Source organism: Manis pentadactyla, chromosome 5, assembly GCF_030020395.1.
Source record: "Manis pentadactyla isolate mManPen7 chromosome 5, mManPen7.hap1, whole genome shotgun sequence".
NCBI classification, from domain to species: Eukaryota; Metazoa; Chordata; class Mammalia; order Pholidota; family Manidae; genus Manis; species Manis pentadactyla.
In genome coordinates, this window is record NC_080023.1 from 91,377,998 (window position 1) to 91,397,509 (window position 19,512).

Sequence of the window (19,512 nt, forward strand, 5' to 3'; positions counted from 1 at the left end):
ACAAGGTTTTGGATAAATCTCATTATTATGAAAGTCCCCAATAGTGAGAATTTAAATACAAAATTACACAAAATGAGAAAAATGGGTCATTTCTGCCACTGACTCATTCTGGATTCTTTGAACAAAATAGAGCTGAGAATAAAATCATCTCAACTTCTCAGTACACCATGTCTCCTTGGTAGCATTCAGATGGTAGGACTGAAGCAGTTTGGAAGGATGGATATGAACTGATTCTGATCTTGGGTAAGTGATACTGCCCTGGACCTCAGAAGCCATTTCTGCTCCTGCAAGTCTGACTTGCTAAGGTCCAGCTCAGTTGTCATCTCTGAGAAACTTTCCAGATTTCTCTGGTCAGAGTCAATGTCTCCTTCCTCCTCTGGACACCCCTAACATTTTGTTTCTTCTTTCACTGTAGCAATTACATGGTCTGCCTTGTAGTATACATAGGTATGCATCTATTTGTCTGCCTCGGAAGACTGTGAATTCCAGCAGTGTGGACTATTTTTATTCATCTGTGAATCCTGTGTGTGGAGTGTGTCTCACACTTCTGCTATATCAAATTGAATGATCTTATAAGATCAGCCTTGGCTTATTATTCAGTTTATGCTCCCGAAGGCACTTTGGTTTTATTTTTATGTACTAAAACTCCAGATTAGAAAACAATCCTGCTCATCATAAACCCTCATGGGTCTTTGTGTGTGACCTGGAACAAAGAGCTGGCTTCAGCCCAACTCAGCTCAGATAGTGCCTCAAGTGGTTCATACTAACATGTCCTGAGGTATGATTGGCTGCACCCGAGAAGGAGATTCTCTTTAGTTTTGAGAGCAAAGGCCAATGCGCTCTGTGGACTACGCAGCCATCAGAGCCACATGTATATCAGTGCAGTCTTTCCTTGGCCCTAACACTCATTTCTGAGTAATGATGTGCAAGTTGCTCAAGCCTCTTGATTATTGGCTCTAATGGGTCTCTAATGGGACTAATTACTGGTCTCTAATGGGAACTCTAATATTAAAGCTCCTCTACAGCACGGACTGGTGTAAAGACCAAATACAAATAAGTACAAAGCACTCCCAATCACTCTGAAAAGTTTCAATGCTAAGTATAGTGAAAACAATGTGCCCAGAGGCCTTGGTCCTATTCCAAATGGAATCGCCTTGGCTATTCTTTCCCATACTGCTCCCAGATGACAAAGGTTTGGCTGAAGATTCTGCCACACATCAATGTTCCCAAAGGTAGCTGCAGGGTCCAGTCTGGTATGTGCTGGGAAAGTCACTGAGGAAGACGGGACTTATAGAGGGGCATTGTTAATGTCATTCCAGAAAACACGTTGATGAATGTTCCCAGCTCTAAGCATTGCTTTGTACTACTTATCAGTGCTTCTGACCAGCAGCTATTCATTGTGATATGAAAGTCTTAAAATAAAATTTTTATTTTACCAGATCTTTGGTTTTAGGGAACCTTGCTGTGGTCAGAATTTTAGTCTAATACTTAATATCTACCCTGTTAGCCAGTTGAAGCATTTCCTTGGAAAATCAATCCAACCAAGTTGTTTAATGTTGCTTAACCACACCAGTTGATTGGAGTTTGCACTTCCTAGCCAGTTGCTTTGGCATTGCTTAATGAAGCCCAAATTAATTTTATTCTTGGTCACTTTCCATAAAATCTGAAATCTGACAGTTCAGCCTAACCACCTCAGAGAATGGGCAGTCTTGTTCTTGACCTCATTGACAAAGGACTCTCCTTCCAACTCACACCAACCTGGGGGAGGAAGTAAACCAGACAGCCCAAATGACGACAGAGAGGGATGAAATAACGCCTCCTTGGGACAATGCCTTTTCCTGTTTCTGGAGGCTCCTCCTATTCCCACACTGGCTTCTGTATCCGTTACTCTACCAGGATCCTCTTTCACATCAAAGTGTCCCTACTTGGGCTTCACAAGTAGGGGCATAACCTTAGTTTTTACAGGAAGCAGTTTTCTTCCCAAAGGAAAGGGAAAAACCATGTATTTGGTCATTGTAAAACTGCATTCCACTCTCCTTGTTTCTCATTTTATAATCATGCATACAAAAGTATAGGCAGGCCACTAGCTACAATGGACATTCAGCTCCTAGACTCCTGTAGTTCAAGCTAAAAGAATTAACAAAATTAAAACCCCAGCCATTCGGTCTTCATTAATCATATTAAATGCCTGAGTCAGGAAAAGCTTTGGTAGAGGATACAATTATTTTCTACTTCAGAAGCACATGAAAGGGCATAAACTGGGCAGATTTTACGGAAAAGAGATTGAAGAATACCATGCATTCCATCTCAGACTCGGCTAGTGGGACCCTTCTTGGGAGGTCTGCATTTAAACCCAGTTTTGAACTGTTACATGTAATTGGTGATGGTAGAGCACTAAAGCTTCTCCAGGGTTGTCATTTCTGCTGTTATCAAGAGCACTTTTTTTAACATATCTTATGCATGGCAGATGTTTGAATAGGCCTATCCCTGTCTTTCAGGGGCCTCTGCTCTAAAATGGTGCAGATAAATTTGGGGAAATGGGGTAAATATCAGAACCTTGGGCAGAACAGAGCAGGTCCAATAGTATTTTTTTAAAATGCATAATTCAGGGCAAGGGGAAGGAAATAGAAAAAATGGAGTTCAATGAAGTTTTAACTGGTGGGATATGCAGAAAATACAGTTTGTTGTCTTTGGGGCAGGACTCTTTTGAAGAATACATATTTTTTGGAGGTGGGAGGTATTAATCAAAAGGTAGCATAGGTTTCAAAAGTGAAGAAATATTATTCTAAAGGTATTCTTTCATTCATTCTTGTGCTTGTTCATTCAGAATTTATCAGCTGCTTCCTGGATGCTCAGATGTGGAGTTGACATTATGAAAGTTACAAAACAAGTAGACTGACCCATACCTTGAAAAATTCATACATACTCAGGGGTCCATGATGGCACAGTGTTAACATGTGAAAGGAAATTAATTATTCCAATCCTGACAAACATAATCGGTAATTTGGAAGCAGTATTAGCTTGATTCTGAATCAGTCTGAGATAGACTAGGACCCAGACTTAGATATGGACAAGCACAATTCCAAACAGACCTTCAATAACTTTGAGGCAAACTTCCTCACTGTTGTTTTCTCATTCATACTCTGGTGGAGGGGAAGAAATCAAGCCCTTTGGCTTATGAATTTCTTCTAGCAGTTAGGAAAAGGTTTGTTCATCAAAGGTGAAAACTGTAGGCTTTACTTTTGGGCTAAGGAAAAGAAACATTAAAATTGAATCAGCTCTTCCATGAGGACTATGTAATTATACTATCATTAGAAGAAAAAAAAAAGGAAAAGAGAAAAAAAGGAGTGCAAAGCAGAAATGACCAGATTCCACTCTGCCAAAACCACCATTGTGTCTGAAAAACCCACATTGATGTGGACAACAGTGACCCCCTACACCTACAAAGAAAGAAGAGGAAATGAAAAACACTGGCAAAGCACCTGCTATGCCCTATGTGCATTAATACCGTTATTTTATTTAATCCTCACAAATAATTTACCAGAAAGGTGTCAACAACTCATTTCATAGATGAGGAAACTAAAGCTCAGTCAATTTAAGTAACTTGCCCAGAGTCATACAGCTACCAAGTAGCAGAGTCAACAGTTAAATCGAGGGCTGTCTAAAGCCAGAGCTCATGAACTTCTCCCACCTGACATGCACTCCACTCAGTGCACAAAGCTCTGGAGAGAAATGTATGTAAGCCTCAGGCTGACTGCTGGACAAATATTTCTTTAACAACTTCTGCCTATTCAGTCTCTCCAGGGATAATTCAGAGTATCAAATATCATTTCCCCATTTCCTTCACTCACCCAAATTTTTTACTATTTCTATAACATTCTTACAGTAGCAGCTTTGGTTTATATTTGAAATTGAATGTATATTGCTAACGGGAGGTCTTATGAAGGACAATGCTATGCAAATGCTAACATGAATAAAACAGACGCTTATATGTATACAAAATATTGCAACATAAAATAATATTTTTTAAAGATGTTTATCTATTTTTATCATTCTAATGCAAAACCATATTCTGACTATTTATAAAGCTATTTCCTTACATGTTTTCTATTTTTTCCCCCATCCTGTCATTCTTTTTCCCCCAGTAATCTCTAATACATTTAAGGAAGAGGAAGCAAGAAGTTGTACCACCTGTGTTTACTAATTATAGCATAGGTCTGGGTACTTTGTTAAAATGCAGATTATCTCTCAAGCAGCTAGCTCTACCTTTTCCTTAGAACTGGCAACAATTTAAATTCAAATATCCTCACAACAGGCAATTTTATTTTATATGGCACACCAGAGGAGTAAGTTGGTTTGGGTGTGCTTAGTTTGGGGCTTTTTTTTCCTTTCCATTTCTGGTAGACGGTTGTGCTTCAGAAAAGTATGTTCAGTTGGCCTATACCATTGGAAAACTTTATTGAGTCCTTCTACCCATATGCCACAACCCTGAACCCAACAGATACCAGCTCCAAGAAAAAGCAGGGCGTTCTATTCTGAGACTGATAGTACTTTTTAATTCTCTTTTGAGTCTGCCAGTAAGTTCCAGATGTAATGTGTTAGTTTTTCAGATGCAAGTTACCTGTCCATTGGGAAAATAAGGAGACCACTAGTTTGAGCCACCCACAACTGACAGATGGCAGTAACTTTGGTCATTGATGATGTTGGCTGGATTCAACGCAGCTTAGAAGAGAAAGAAACCATAATATCCCTTAACAATTTCCTTTGCTCCACCCAGTCATTCTACTAAAGAAAAGAAGATTTGAAAAGTGAGGACTTCAACACCACATGTGCCACATTAACATCTGGACAAGCGCTTGAGGGAATCTCCCTGGTAACAGAAAAGAAAAAGAAAGAACCCTTTAGGTTATTGTTGCTCCCTAATTCCCAGTGCAGCATGGTTGAGTGGGGTTGGGTGGGGTGGAGCTCCTGGTTTGTGAGAATAGTTAGCAGTGGTAAGGCTGGTTGGTTATACAAATTAAAACTAATTTGCATTCATCTGAAAAAATTGGTAAATCCAAGGTACCTATTATATACACAATAGTATTACTGAAAGACTATGTATAGTAAAATTATAAAATACATGACTTTTTCATGAGAAAATGTGTGGAAAAAGTTTCTGTATTAGGGATTTAGGTTACTTCAAGGAAAAAAATAAGTGGAGGTATTCTAAAGTAAAACAGATCAGGACCACAGCATATGCGAAAGCTGGCTCAAACCAGCCAAAGGGAAATCATACACTTAAAATTTTATTTTCTTGAAGTTCTTCAATAAAAAGGGGGCATTCATTAGGATGTCTTTACATGCCATAGTGCTTTTTTTCCAGAATTCTCTGTTTTCTATTTGGAAAATAACTTTCATACTAATATAGTGGAATTAAGTAATTCAACAAGCTTTCGAGTCTTAAAATTCCAGGTTCAAATACAATATTGACCTTTGGCAAGTGACTCAATATCGCAAAGCTTCAGTTTTCTTACTTGTGAAATACAGTGCCTATTTTAAAGACTTCTGAGAATTCAGTAAGATCGTATATAACTAGCACTTAACACAGTTCCTGTTGGATGGTAAGTGCTCAATAATTATAAGATACGAATATAATCATAGCTACTTCCTCTTCCATTCCTACTGCTTCAGCTCAGCCCACTGCTCATGTTAGTAACATTCTAACTCTTGATGTGTGAGGTTTGTGGAGAGCATGGTGAATGGTGAAGACTGCAGTCCCACTGTCTGGGCTGGATTTCTGTCTCACCATTTGCTGGCCCTTTGACATTGGGTGAATTACTTCACCTCTCTGTGCTTCAGTCTCCTCACCTTTAAAATAAGATGAAAACAATCCCTAACTCCTAAAGTTATTGTAAGAACTAAATGAGTTAACACAAATAAAAAATTGAAAACAATGCCAGATTTAGTAAGCTCTAAGTAACTGTTAACCATTAGTGCTATTTTTATGCCCATTAATGCAATGGAATCAATCATAGCCTCCTTCAGTCAAGTTGCTGGACTATAATGTCCAATAAGTCTGTTTTTGTCTTCACTGTATTCACATGCTCCTAGTACACTATCTGGCACACAGCAGGGCATCAGTAAATATTAACTTCAACCATCTATTTTGTAGACTATGAAGTAGCTTTCTAACAGCTCTCTTGCTCTGTGATATATCCCCTCAAATCCATCCTGTCTGCCCAGGTCTGTTCCAATCCTGTCCTACTTGCCTATCCTAGTTAGTCTCCAATTGGTCTCCTAAACACACTAAGTCACCAGCAAACACTGCTGATTTCCTTCACCAGCCATGAACTGTAGGGAGGTGGGCCTGAGCCCAGCCATAGGGGGTGAATCATTATTCCTTTAGACCAGCCACGGTATTCCCATTCCTCTTGCCAGTGACTGATTAAGGTGTGGACATACAAAGGAATTTTGACCAACTCGATCTGAGAACAAACCTTGGGGGAGGAAGAAAAGCTCTGAGAGATTTTCCTCAATGGCAAAGATTGACAGATGGGAAGAAAGTCTCTTTCCTCTTACTGGATAGTGTGGCATTTTCATGTGAGACCTGGAGTTGCTGCAGCTATCTTACATCAGTGAGGGAAAAAAAAGCAAAAGTACTGAGGGAGACTGATGATGCACTGATCTACTGAATTAATCAACTCTGCCCCACACTAGCTACAGAATATTTGTTATATAAGAGAATACATGTATATTTGATTTGGGCTTTTCTATTACTTGCAGCCCTAAGTAGCCTAACAGATACACAAGAAATCCTCCTTCCAAAAAATCCAATATATAATACCCCCAAAAAAGTGTACCTATCACAAATATGCAGCTTATTGAATTTTGACAAACTAAATACACCCATGTAACCACACTGAAATAATTCAATTCTATTAATATTTCAATAAATAAATAAAATTTAACTTTTTTACCTAACAAATTGGCAAAGATGAAAGATTAACATTCTTTTCCTTAACTTGGATGTAGAAGATTATATTCTCATATACTTCAGCAGTATGTATTAGAACATTTTAATGTGTTTACCTTTTGACCCAGCAATTTAACTTCTAAGAATTCATATTAAGGAAATAAACAAATGTGCAAAGAAGTATATAAGTCTTCATTGTTGGTGTTTCACAACAAATATCTGCAAATAATCCAGGTAGCCATCAATAGAGAATTGGCTAAATAAATTTTTGTGTATGTTTAAAAAGATAAGATCTTGATAAAAACCGTATGATCAACTCAACAGACACAGAAAAAGCGTTTGACAAAATTCAACATCCATTCACAATTAAAAACTCTCAACAAAGTGGGTATAGAGGGAACATACTAAACATACATAATAAAGACCATGTATGACAAGTCCCCAGTAACATACTCAATGGTAAAAAGCTGAAAGCTTTTCCTCTAAGATCAGTAACAAGACAAGAATGCCCATTCTCACCACCTTTGTTCAATATAGTACTGGAAGTCCTAGCCACAGCAATAAAACAAGAAAACAAAATAAGAGGCATCTATATCAGGAAAATGCAAATCAAAACCATGATGGGATATCACCTCATACCAGTTAGAATGGCCAGTCCAAAAGATAAGAAATAACAATTTTGGCAAGTATGTGGAAAAAAGGGAACCCTCCTACTCTGTTCATGGTAATTGGTGTAAATTGGTACAGCCAGTGTGGAAAGCAGTATGGAGATTCCTCAAAAAGTAAAAATAGAAACACCATACAGCCCAGTAACTGCACTTCAAGGAATTTGCCCAAATAAAACACAATCCATGATTTGAAAAGAGATATACACCCTTGTTTATTGCTGCACTACTTACAATAGGCGAGATATGGAAGCAACCAAAGTGTCCATCACTAAATGAATGGATAAAGAAGAGGTGGTACATATACACAATGTAATATTATTGAGCCATAAAAAAGAAAGAAATATTGCCATTTGTGACTATATGGACGGACCTAGAGGGTATCATGCTTAGTTAAATAAGCCAGGTGGAAAAAGACAAACACCGTATGATTTCACTTATTTGTGTAGTTTAAAAACAAAACAAAACAAAATGAAAAAAACAGCAGTAGACTCATAGACACTGATAAGTGACTGGTGGTTACCACGGGGGAGGGGTTGGCATGAGTGTGTCAGATGTGTAAGGGGGATAAAGGGGCACAAAATCTCAATCATAATATAAGTTGTTCATGGGGATAGAAGTGCAGCTTGGGGAATATAGCCAATAGTTCTGTAACGTCTTTTTATGTTGACAGATAGTAACTGCACTAGTTGGGGTGAGGATTTAATAATGTGTGTAACTGTTGAACCACTGTGTTGTATACTTGAAATGAGTATATCATATATCAACTATAGTTCTAATTAATTAATGAATTAAAGCAAGAAAAATATTATAAATAAAAGGCATTCAAATTGGTAAGAAAGAAGTAAAATTTTCACTATTTGCAGATGACATGATAACTATATGCAGAAAAAACAAAGAATCCACCAAAAAACTATTAGAATAAATGAATTCAGTGAACTTGCAGAATACAAAATCAATATACAGAAATCCATTGCACTTCTATGTACTAGTAACAAACTAACAGAAAGAGAAATTGAGGAAACAATACTATTTACAATTGCATCAAAAAGCATAAAATACCTAGTAATGAATTTAACCAAGGAGATGAAAGACCTGTACTCTGAAAACTATAAGGCATTAATGAAAGAAATTAAAGATGACACAAATAAATGGAAAGATACCCATGTTCATGGAATGGAAGAACTAGTATTGTTAAAATGGCATACTACCCAAAGCAGTCTACAAATTCAATGCAATCCCTGTCAAAATACTGATGGCATTTTTCATAGAAGTAGAACAAATAATCCTAAAATTTCTATGGAACCAAAAAGACCATGAACAGTCAAAGCAATCTTGAGAAAGTACAAAGCTGGAGATAACATGCTCCCTAATTTAAAACTATACTACAAAGCTATGGCAATCAAACACTTTGGTACTAGCATTAAAATAGACACATAGATCAATGGAACAGAATAGAAAACCCAGAAATAAACTCATGCATACATGGTCAATTAATACATGAGAAAGAAGGCAAAAATATACAAAGGGGAAAAAGTCTCTTTAATAAAATAGTGTTTGAAAATTGGACAGCTATATGTAAAAGAATGAAACTGAAGCACTTTGTTACCCCATATCCAAAAATAAACTCAAAATGGATCAAAGGCCTAAATGTAAGATCTGAAACCATAAAACTCCTAAAAGAAAACACAGGCAGCAAGCTCTTGAACATCCACATTAGACATAGCAATATGTCTCCCCAGGCAAGGGAAATGGAAGCTAAAATGAAAGGGAGACTACATCAAACTAAAAAGCTTCTGCACGGGAAAGGAAACCATAAACAAAATGAAAAGGTAGCCTACTGAATGAAGAATATATCTGCAAATGATACATCCGAAAATGGGTTAATATCCAAAATATATAAAGAACTCATACAATTCAACACCAAAAAAACAAATAATCCAATTAAAAAATGGGCAGAGGACCTGAATAGACACTTTTTCAAAGAAGATATGCAGATTGCCAACAGGCATATGAAAAGATGCTCAGTATCACTAACCATGAGCAAATGTAAATCAAAACCACAATGAGGTATCACTTCACACCTGTTAAGAGTGCCTATCAAAAAGACAAGAATAACAAGTGTTAGTGAGGATATAGAGAAAAGAGACCCCTAGTAACTCTTGGTGGGACTGTAAAATGATGCAGCCACTCTGGGAAAAATATGGATGTTCCTCCAAAAATTAAAAATAGAAATGCCATATAGCCCATAATTCCACTTTTGGGTGTTTATTCAAAGAAAACAAAACATCTACAACAAACTAGAGCAAATAGTTCTAAAATTCATATGGAACCACAAAAGACCCTGAATAGCCAAAGCAATCCTGAGAAGGAAGAATAAAGCAGGGGAGATTATGCTCCCCAACTTCAAGCTCTACTACAAAGCCACAGTAATCAAGACAATTTAGTGCTGGCACAAGAACAGATCCATAGATGAATGAAACAGCCTAAAGAGTCCAGATATGGTCAATAAATACATGATAAAGGATCCACGGATATACAATGGGGAAATGACAGCTTCTTCAACAACTGGTGTTGGCAAAACTGGACAGCTACATGCAAGAGAATGAAACTGGATTATTGTCTAACCTCATACACAAAAGTAAACTCAAAATGGATCAAAGATCTGAATGTAAGTCATGAAACCATAAAACTTTCAGAAGAAAACATAGGCAAAAATCTCTTGAATACAAACATGAACAACTTTTTCCTGAACGCATCTCCTCAGGCAAGGGAAACTAAATAAAAAATGGACAAATGGGGCTACATCATGCTAAAAAGCTTCTGTACAGCAAAGGACACCATCAGCAGAACAAAAAGGCATCCTACAGTATGGGAAAATATATTTGTAAATGACATATCCAACAAGGGGTTAACATTCAAAATATATAAAGAACTCACATGCCTCAACACCCAAAAAGCAAATAACCCTATTAAAAAATGGGCCAAGGATATGAATAGACAATTCTCCAAAGAAGAAATTCAGATGGCCAACATGCACATCAAAAGATGCTCCACATTGCTAATCATCAGGGAAATGCAAATTAAAACCACAATGAGATATCACCTCATACCAGTTAGAATGGCCAACACAGAAAAGACTAGGAATAACAAATGCTGGTGAGGAAGTGGAGAAAGGGGAACCCACCTACACTGCTGGTTGGAATGTAAACCAGTTCAACCATTGTGGAAAGCAATATGGAGGTTCCTCAAAAATCTCAAAATAGAAATACCATTTGACCCAGGAATTGCAATCCTAGCAATTTACCCTAAGAATGCAGGAGCCCAGTTTCAAAAAGACATATGCACCCCTATGTTTATCACAGTACTATTTGCAATAGCCAAGAAATGGAAGCAACCTAAGTGTCCATCAGTAGATGAATGGATAAAGAAGATGTGGTACATATGCACAATGGAAAATTATTCAGCCATGAGAAGAAAACAAATCCTACCATTTGCAACAACATGGATGGAGCTAGAGGGTATTATGTTCAGTGAAATAAGCCAGGCCAAGAAAAACAAGGATCAAATGATTTCACTCATCTGTGGAGCATAAGAACAAAGCAAAAACTGAAGGAACAAAACAGCAGCAGACTCACAGAATCCAAGAATGGACTAACAGTTGGCAAAGGGAAAGGGACTGGGGAGGGTGGATAGGAAGGGAAGGAGAAAGGGAATAAGGGCATTACGATTAGCACACGTAACATGGGGGAGTGACGGGTAATGCAGTATAGAATAGAGAAGACAAGTAGTGATTCTATAGCGTCTTACTACTGCTGATGGACAGTGACTGTAATGGGGTATGTGGGGGGGACTTGATAATGGGGGGAATCTAGTAACCACAATGTTGCTCATGTGATTGTATGTTAATGATACCAAAATAAAATATATATATATAAGGACTCTAAAAAAAAACACTAATTCCAAGATATAAATATACTATGTTTATTGCTGCATTATTCATAATAATCAAGATATGGAAGCAACCTATGTGTCCACCGATAAATGAATGTGGGACATATATACAATGGACTATTACTTGGTCATAAAAAAGAATGAAATATTGCCAGTTGTGACAACATGGATGGACCTAAAGAGTATTATGCTAAGTGAAATAAGTCAAACAAAGACAAATACCAAAAGATTTCACTTACATGTGGAATCTACAAAAATAAAACAAGTGAACAAACAAAGCAGACACAGACTCAGAAATACAGAGAACAAATGGGTAGATGCCATAAGACAGGAAGGGTTGGGAGGATGGGCAAAATATATGACGGAGATAAAGAGGTACAAACTTTCAATTATAAAATAAGTAAGTCACAGGGATGAAAAATACAACATAGGGAATATAGTCAATAATATTGCGATAAGTTTGTATGGTGACAGATGGTAACTACATTTACCATGATGAGCATTTCCTAATAGGTATAAAATTGTCGAATCACTACATTGCACACCTGAAACTAACATAATATTGTATATCAACTATACTTAATAAAAAGTAACAAAAAAGAATAAAAATAATAAGCAGGATACTGCGTAAACCAAAAAAAAGTAAAATTGTGACTCTGTTATACATTGAATATTTTGGTTCATATTTGTCGGTGTACCTGTGAAAGATGAGAGAGTACATTAGATGAGAATCACTGGACTGAATGAAGAAATGTCTAAAAAATAAACAAATAGCCAATTCCTTTGAAAGTACAGTTACCCATACACAAAAAAGGTAAGATCTTTATGAAATGACATGGAAAGCTTCCCATGATATACTGTTTAATAAAATCATGATGTTAAATACTTAGTATGAGCTCATTTATCGTATTAATAACAGTGGTTATCTTTGGGGTATGAGCATGGACAACGTCTACTTTGTACACCATTGTAGCGTTTTTTCTTTGTGAATCAATAGCCACATGCTACTATTTTCATCAGAAGTCACACTGAAAGAGATGAGAACAAATACTCTGCAGGGTGCTGGATGAACCACACTGAGGCACCAGTCCTCTTCTCCTGACTCCCACTTGCTGGGGTAAGGCAACAGGTCTCACTGGGTTGTCCCTGTACCACTGGTTGGATACAGGTGTGATCTAGATAGGACATTAGGTTTTCATAGCAACTGCAAAGAATTCATAATAGATTGAAACCAATTATATTAATGCAAACTTTTATATTCTTATAACTTACCATAAGAGTAATAATTTTTAAATTTCTGTAAGAATTCTAACTCTAAGACATTCTGGAAAAAGCAAAACTATGGAGACCAGTGATTATGGTGGAGGGAGAGATGAACAGGTGGAGCACAGAGATTTTTTTTAGGCAGTAAAAATACTCAGTATGGTACTATAATGGTGCATATATGTCATTATACAGTTGTCCAAATCTATAGCATATACAACACCAAGAGTGAACTAAATGTAACCGAGACTTTAGGTAATAAAGATGGATTAATGTAGGCTCATTGATTGGTAACAAATGTACCACTCTGGTGGGGAATGTGTGGGGGCAGGAGGTTATTGGGACTCTATACTTACCACTCAGTTTTGCAGTGAACCTGAAACTGCTCTAAAAAAATCAAGTATATTTTTTATTTAATATATGTATACATCACAAAATGATCACTACAATAAATCAAACATACATACCACAGTTACAAAGTTTTTTTGTTATGATAAGAACACTATACTTCCTGAGCAACTTTAAAAAACATTATTATTAACTATAGTCATGATGCTGTACAATACATCCACAGGACTTATTTATTTTATAACTGGAATTTTTGTATCTTTTGACAACCTTTATCCATTTCACTCATCACCCCCACCCCTGGTAACCATCAGTCTGTTCTCTATATCCGTGAGTGTTTTTGGTTTTGGTTTTAGATTCCACATATAAATGACATCATATGGTGTTTGTCTTTCTCTGTGTGCCTGTTTCACTTAGGATAATGCCTTCAAGGTCCATCCATGTTGTCACAAACAGCTGTATTTCCTTCTTTTTATGGCTGAATAATATTCCATTTTACATAGTTACATATATACACACAGATGTACACATCTACACAAATGTGTATATCTACCACATTTTCTTTATCCACTCATCCATCAGTGGACACTTGGGTCATTTCCATGTCTTCCTATTATAAATAAGCTGCAATGAACATGGGGGTTGAGATATCTTTTCAAGTGAGTGTTTTGCTTCCTTTGGATATACCCAGAAGTGGAATTGCTGGTTCCTGTGGCAGTTCTATTTTTTTTTTTTAGGAACCTCCATACTGTTTTCCACAGTGGCACCAATTTACATTTCATGCACAAGTTTTCCCTTTTCTCCACATTCTCATCAACACTTGTTATTCTTGCTTTTTTTGATACTAGTCATAGTAACAGATGTGAGGTGATACCGCATTGTGGTTTTGGTTTGCATTTCCCTGATGATTAGTGATGTTGAACATTTTTTCAGGTGATTGTTGGCCATCTGCATACTTCCATGCAAAAATGTCTAATCAGGTCTCCTGACCATTTTTTAATCATACTGTTTGTTTTTGCTATTGAGTTGTATGACTTCTTTATGTATTTTGGATATCAGCCCCTTTCAAATCTGTATTTTAAAAAACTCTTACAAACATAAAAATGTTCTTTTTTGGAAGCAGGGTCATTTATTTCTCTCACTGGGAGAAAAGTGGTGTAAGCTAAAATTGGAAAGATTCGAAAGTACTGGCTTATTCTAGCTTATTTCTGAATAGCCACAAACCATAGTGACCTAAACAACACTTTATTCTTCTCACACCTAGAACATGTATCTGCCCAAAGATGTTTCCTACTTGGAGGTAAATTTTCACCCTAAGCACTGCAGGCATAGATGAAATCAAACAGATATGGTTTCAATCACTTGCAGTGCTTAAAATATTTATAATCCTTTTTATAGCCAAAGGCAGCCAGGGTAATTATTTACCAACCAAGTGGAAATGATGCCCCCAGGGATATAGCAGAACTGATACATCAATTGGGAGAAAGACTGGTAGTTAGCTGGAGTTTGGGGAGTCTCAAAAGCATCTCAGAATGGCTTTATTTTAGCCTCAGAAAGAACTGGACCCTTGTACTGCAAATGACACATTTGCTACTAAAAAGATCAAACGGGGGGAAGAGGGCTTCTGTAGCTAGTCCCCATGCAGATTTTCTGAGCATCTCTAATGAGCTGCAGCAAAACAAATCTATGCTCTCTGGGGCTAGAAATTCCCCAAATGGAAAGGCTCCCTAGATTCCAGGAGAGAGATTTAATGGAGGTGGGAAATTATTGGGGATCTACGAAGGGCTTTAAATTTTCCAGCCTAAAAGCTTTTCATTGGTAACTATGGTGATTTTATAGGTTTTGCTAATTAGAAGACCAATTAAGGCTTACTTTAAAATTTTTTAGACAACACAGTAACATCTAGATTTGAAATTGATGATCTCTCTCATCCCTCCAAAAATTACAGTAACAGTTTGATTATATTCTTCCAGAATTTTTTCTGTGTATAAACATATGTATATATTGATATTGGCTATGTATTTAGATATCACATTACAGTGTTTCTGGTTATTCCCAGAACTTCATGAAATGTTCAGTTCATTTAATAACAAAAAGGTTTGGAGATTTGATGCAAAGACCAATAACCTGCACTGACTTTGCCCACTGTTGAAATTTGATTTCCACCCATATCAGTAAGATAAAGCTTCCCAAATACTGCCAGCTATATTTTCTAAGTTTCAAAACCCTATCCTGTGAGCATTTTGCAGGCCAGAAACCTTAAAGTTACCCTTAACAACATCGTATGCCTCCCGACTGTGATACACAACTATGTCCAACCAATTTGATCTCCTTCCCTGCTCTTGTCTCTCCATTTACAACATCATTATCTTGGTCCAAGTCATTAAAATCTCCCAACTGAACTGCTGCAGTAGCCTCTTCATGATCTTGTCCTCTTCTACCCCATTCACCACGAAACAGCTAGAATGATCTTTTTAAAAACATAAATCTAATCCTAACATCCATTTATCAAGGGCTTTGCATTGCACATACAATTCCCTGCACAGTGTTGCCATCAGTCCTTGCATGATATCTCTTTGTCGCCCTCCAGTCTCAGCCACTCTCCTCTTATTTCCCAGGCTCTAGTCACTCTGGCTTTCAATTCCTGGAGTGTCTGTGCTCCCTCCTGGCTCAGAGACATGGATACCGCTGTTCTCTCTGCCTGGAATCTTCTTCCTCAACTCTCCCTACTTCACCTAGTTAACACCTGTTCAGTTTTCAGATCTCAAATATCACTTTGTCAAGATAATATTTTACTGTATGTCTGTATGATTGTTTGGTTAATGTCTCTGTTGCCCAGCTGACTGTAGGCTGCATGCAAGCAGGGCTGTTTTAGTTCCTGATTTCCCTAGAAACCAATTAAGTGTCTGCCACATGGCAGAAACTAGAATAGTTGCCAAGAGTCAATTTACTTCCCAGCAAAGATCCTAATTTGCTAACAAGTAAATGACCAGCACAAGTAAAACTGCTGGACAGAATCCCAACTGGGGAAACAGTGAACACGTTCTCTGGTAAAAGAGCCTGAATGCAGTTTTCTCTCCACTTCTAAGATCACCCATGCACCAAACCCCCAGCTCCAGGATATATGCTCTGTTCATCTTGGCCATGCCTGGACGGGCAGAGATGACATTACATATATGGACAGCAGTACTGATTTCTCCTTTTTCAAGATGAAAAGATGGCCTTTCAAAGGTTTTTTTTAATTAATTAATTTTTCAAAGCACTTTGAGCTGGGGAAATAAACCAAAGCCTCCAATAATTACTTTCCAATCCTTTGGCGCCCTCTATTGACAGTAAACTTAACTGCACTGAAATTACACCAAATATTTTCTAGCTAGGAGAGCAATGAGGAAGGTATTCGCAGGTCTTCCTACAAATACATATTCTGGGTCAATTTATGGTCTTTGGGAAAATCTAACTACTCTTTTATCAAAAGTGGTGTTTATGGGTTCATGCATCCCCACTCTTTTGTCACATCTTTAAGCATCTACATCTGGCCAACGTTAGAACTCAGAGGAAAACTGTGATTAGAACTTCAAAGTTTCAAATGACAGTAAGAAAACTTCTTTGTGCAAAAGACACACTCCACACGGAGCTGTCAGATTACATACTTTTTTCCTGGCTGGGGGAAAAAAGCAGACCTATACTGGAAATAAGGATAAAGCAAATAATAGAATATAACCTTTATTTAATTTGTTAATTTATTTTAATTTAGTTTTTTTAATTTTTTAAACAAAAATATTTAATTTTAATCTCAATTTGATTTAATTTTTTCCAAATAATTTTAGTTCCAAATAATGTTATTAGTTCTTTTCCAAACATGACCCACTTCTCACAGAAAATGTACAAATCAGTAAAAAACAGGATACACCAATATGATTTTAATCAGAAGCACAATTGTTGGGTTAGAAACACTTTTTTAAAAAGCATTGAAAATTGACACCAACACAGTATAAGAAAATTCCCTGACATAAATTAAATATATGCTTGGTTTTCACAATTTTTAGAAGATGACACATGGAGAACAGAACCCAAGAACCTGAAGGTTAGCCATCTTACATTTTTTAATGGCCAGCCAAGAGAACTCTCCCATTTTTTTTCCTATGAAGTAGACAGTGAATAGAAATGAAAGAATGAACATCCAAAAGACAAACAATAACAAATGTTGGTGAGGATGTGGAGAAAGGGGAACCCTCCTACACTGCTGGTGGGAATGTAAACTAGTTCAACCATTGTGGAAAGCAGTATGGAGGTTCCTCAAAAAACTCAAAATAGAAATACCATTTGACCCAGGAATCCCACTCCTAGGAATTTACCCTAAGAATGCAGGAGCCCAGTTTCAAAAAGACATATGCACCCCTATGTTTATCGCAGCACTATTTACAATAGCCAAGAAATGGAAGCAACCTAAATGTCCATCAGTAGATGAATGGATAAAGAAGATGTGGTACATATAACACAAAGGAATATTATTCATCCATAAGAAGAAAACAAATCCCACCATTTGCAACAACATGGATGAAGCTAGAGGGTATTATGCTCAGTGAAATAAGCCAGGTGGGGAAAGGCAAGTAACAAATGATTTCACTCATCTGTGGAGTGTAAGAACAAAGCAAAAACTGAAGGAACAAAACAGCAACAGACTCACAGAACCCAAGAATGGACTAACAGTTACCAAAGAGAAAGGGACTGGGGAGGATAGGTGGGAAGGGAGGGATAAGGGGGGAAAAGAAGCATTGTGATTAGCACACATAAAGTAGGGGGGGCATGGGAAAGGCAGTATAATACAGAGAAGACAAGTAGTGATTCTATAGCATCTTACAATGCTGATGGACAGTGACTGTAATAGGGTATGTGGGGGGGCCTTGATAATGGGGGGAGTCTAGTAACCATAATGTTGCTCATGTAATTGTACATGAATGACACCAAAGTAAAAAAAAGAAGAAATGAAAGAATGAATCTCTCATTTATAGAAATAGAAATATAATGCAAACCACATGTGTCACTTTAAATTTTCTAGTAGCCACACTAAAAACAGTAAAACAAATGAGTGTCACTTTAATACAATATTTTATTTAGCCCAATATATCCCAAATATTATCATTTTAACATACATTCAACATAAGAAGTTATTAACAAGATATTTTATACTTTTCTTCCATGATAAGTCTTCAAAATCCATTGTGTATTTTACGTCAATAGCACATGTTGACTCAGACACTAAACTTTCAATGATTGATGTGAAATGTGGTTCTACCAAAGCAATAAAGTTGTCTCTAATGGAAAAATATTTTATACTTCTGCACTATTCAAATTACAGTTAAGTAAAATTTGAAATTCAGTGCCTTAATCTCATCATCTCACTCTCCCTGCAAAGCTAGCAGTCTCATAAAAAAGTAGTAAGGCTAGGACATATCTTCTCTTGCCATTAGGCTGATATTTATACCATCAATTCTGCAAGTTTTCAGGCCTTTGGATTTGGACTGAATTATATCACCAGCTTTCCCAGGTCTCTTGGTTGCAGATGGTGGACTATGGGACTTCACAGTCTCCATAATGATGTGACCCAAATCCTCTCAATAAATCTTTATATATGTACACACACACACACACACACACACACACACACACATTCTGTTTTTCTGGAGAACTAAACATTACCATACTAAACAGGGCAGGTCTACTATATTCCCAGCCTATAGCAGCTTCGGATAAATGTTATGTCATCTCTATCCATTCTGTGCCACTTGTTAAATGACCTTGACAAAATCATTGATCACTCTGGACCATACATTCCTCATCTGCAAACTAAAGGTGCTGAACTATATGATCTTTGAGATCCTTTTAATCTATCATTTTATATTTCTTAATCCTCCCCTGACTCTTCTTGTATCCACCCAATGTCCAGAAAAGAAATCAGGAATTCTGTTTATCACTTGACCTACACCATCAATTCTGTTCTATAATCTTTTATGGGGCATCAACTGTATGTGAAGACCTGAAGACACACAGATATATGTTACTGGCCCTGCCCTGCAGAAGCTCACAGTTGAGTCGTGTAATTCACTATAACACATATAGACAAACTATGTTCAAGCTACGAACAATTGCTGTGGTAACACATAGGACAGTGCAGTAATTCCACAGAGTTCACAACATGATTGCTTTAATTTAGCCAATTCAGTGAAAAATCAGTTAAGACATGTGTTTAACTAATATATTGGTTTTTTTCTGTTTTTGAACCTATGCTCTAGGTTTCACTTGGGCATAGCCTAAATATCTGAGAAG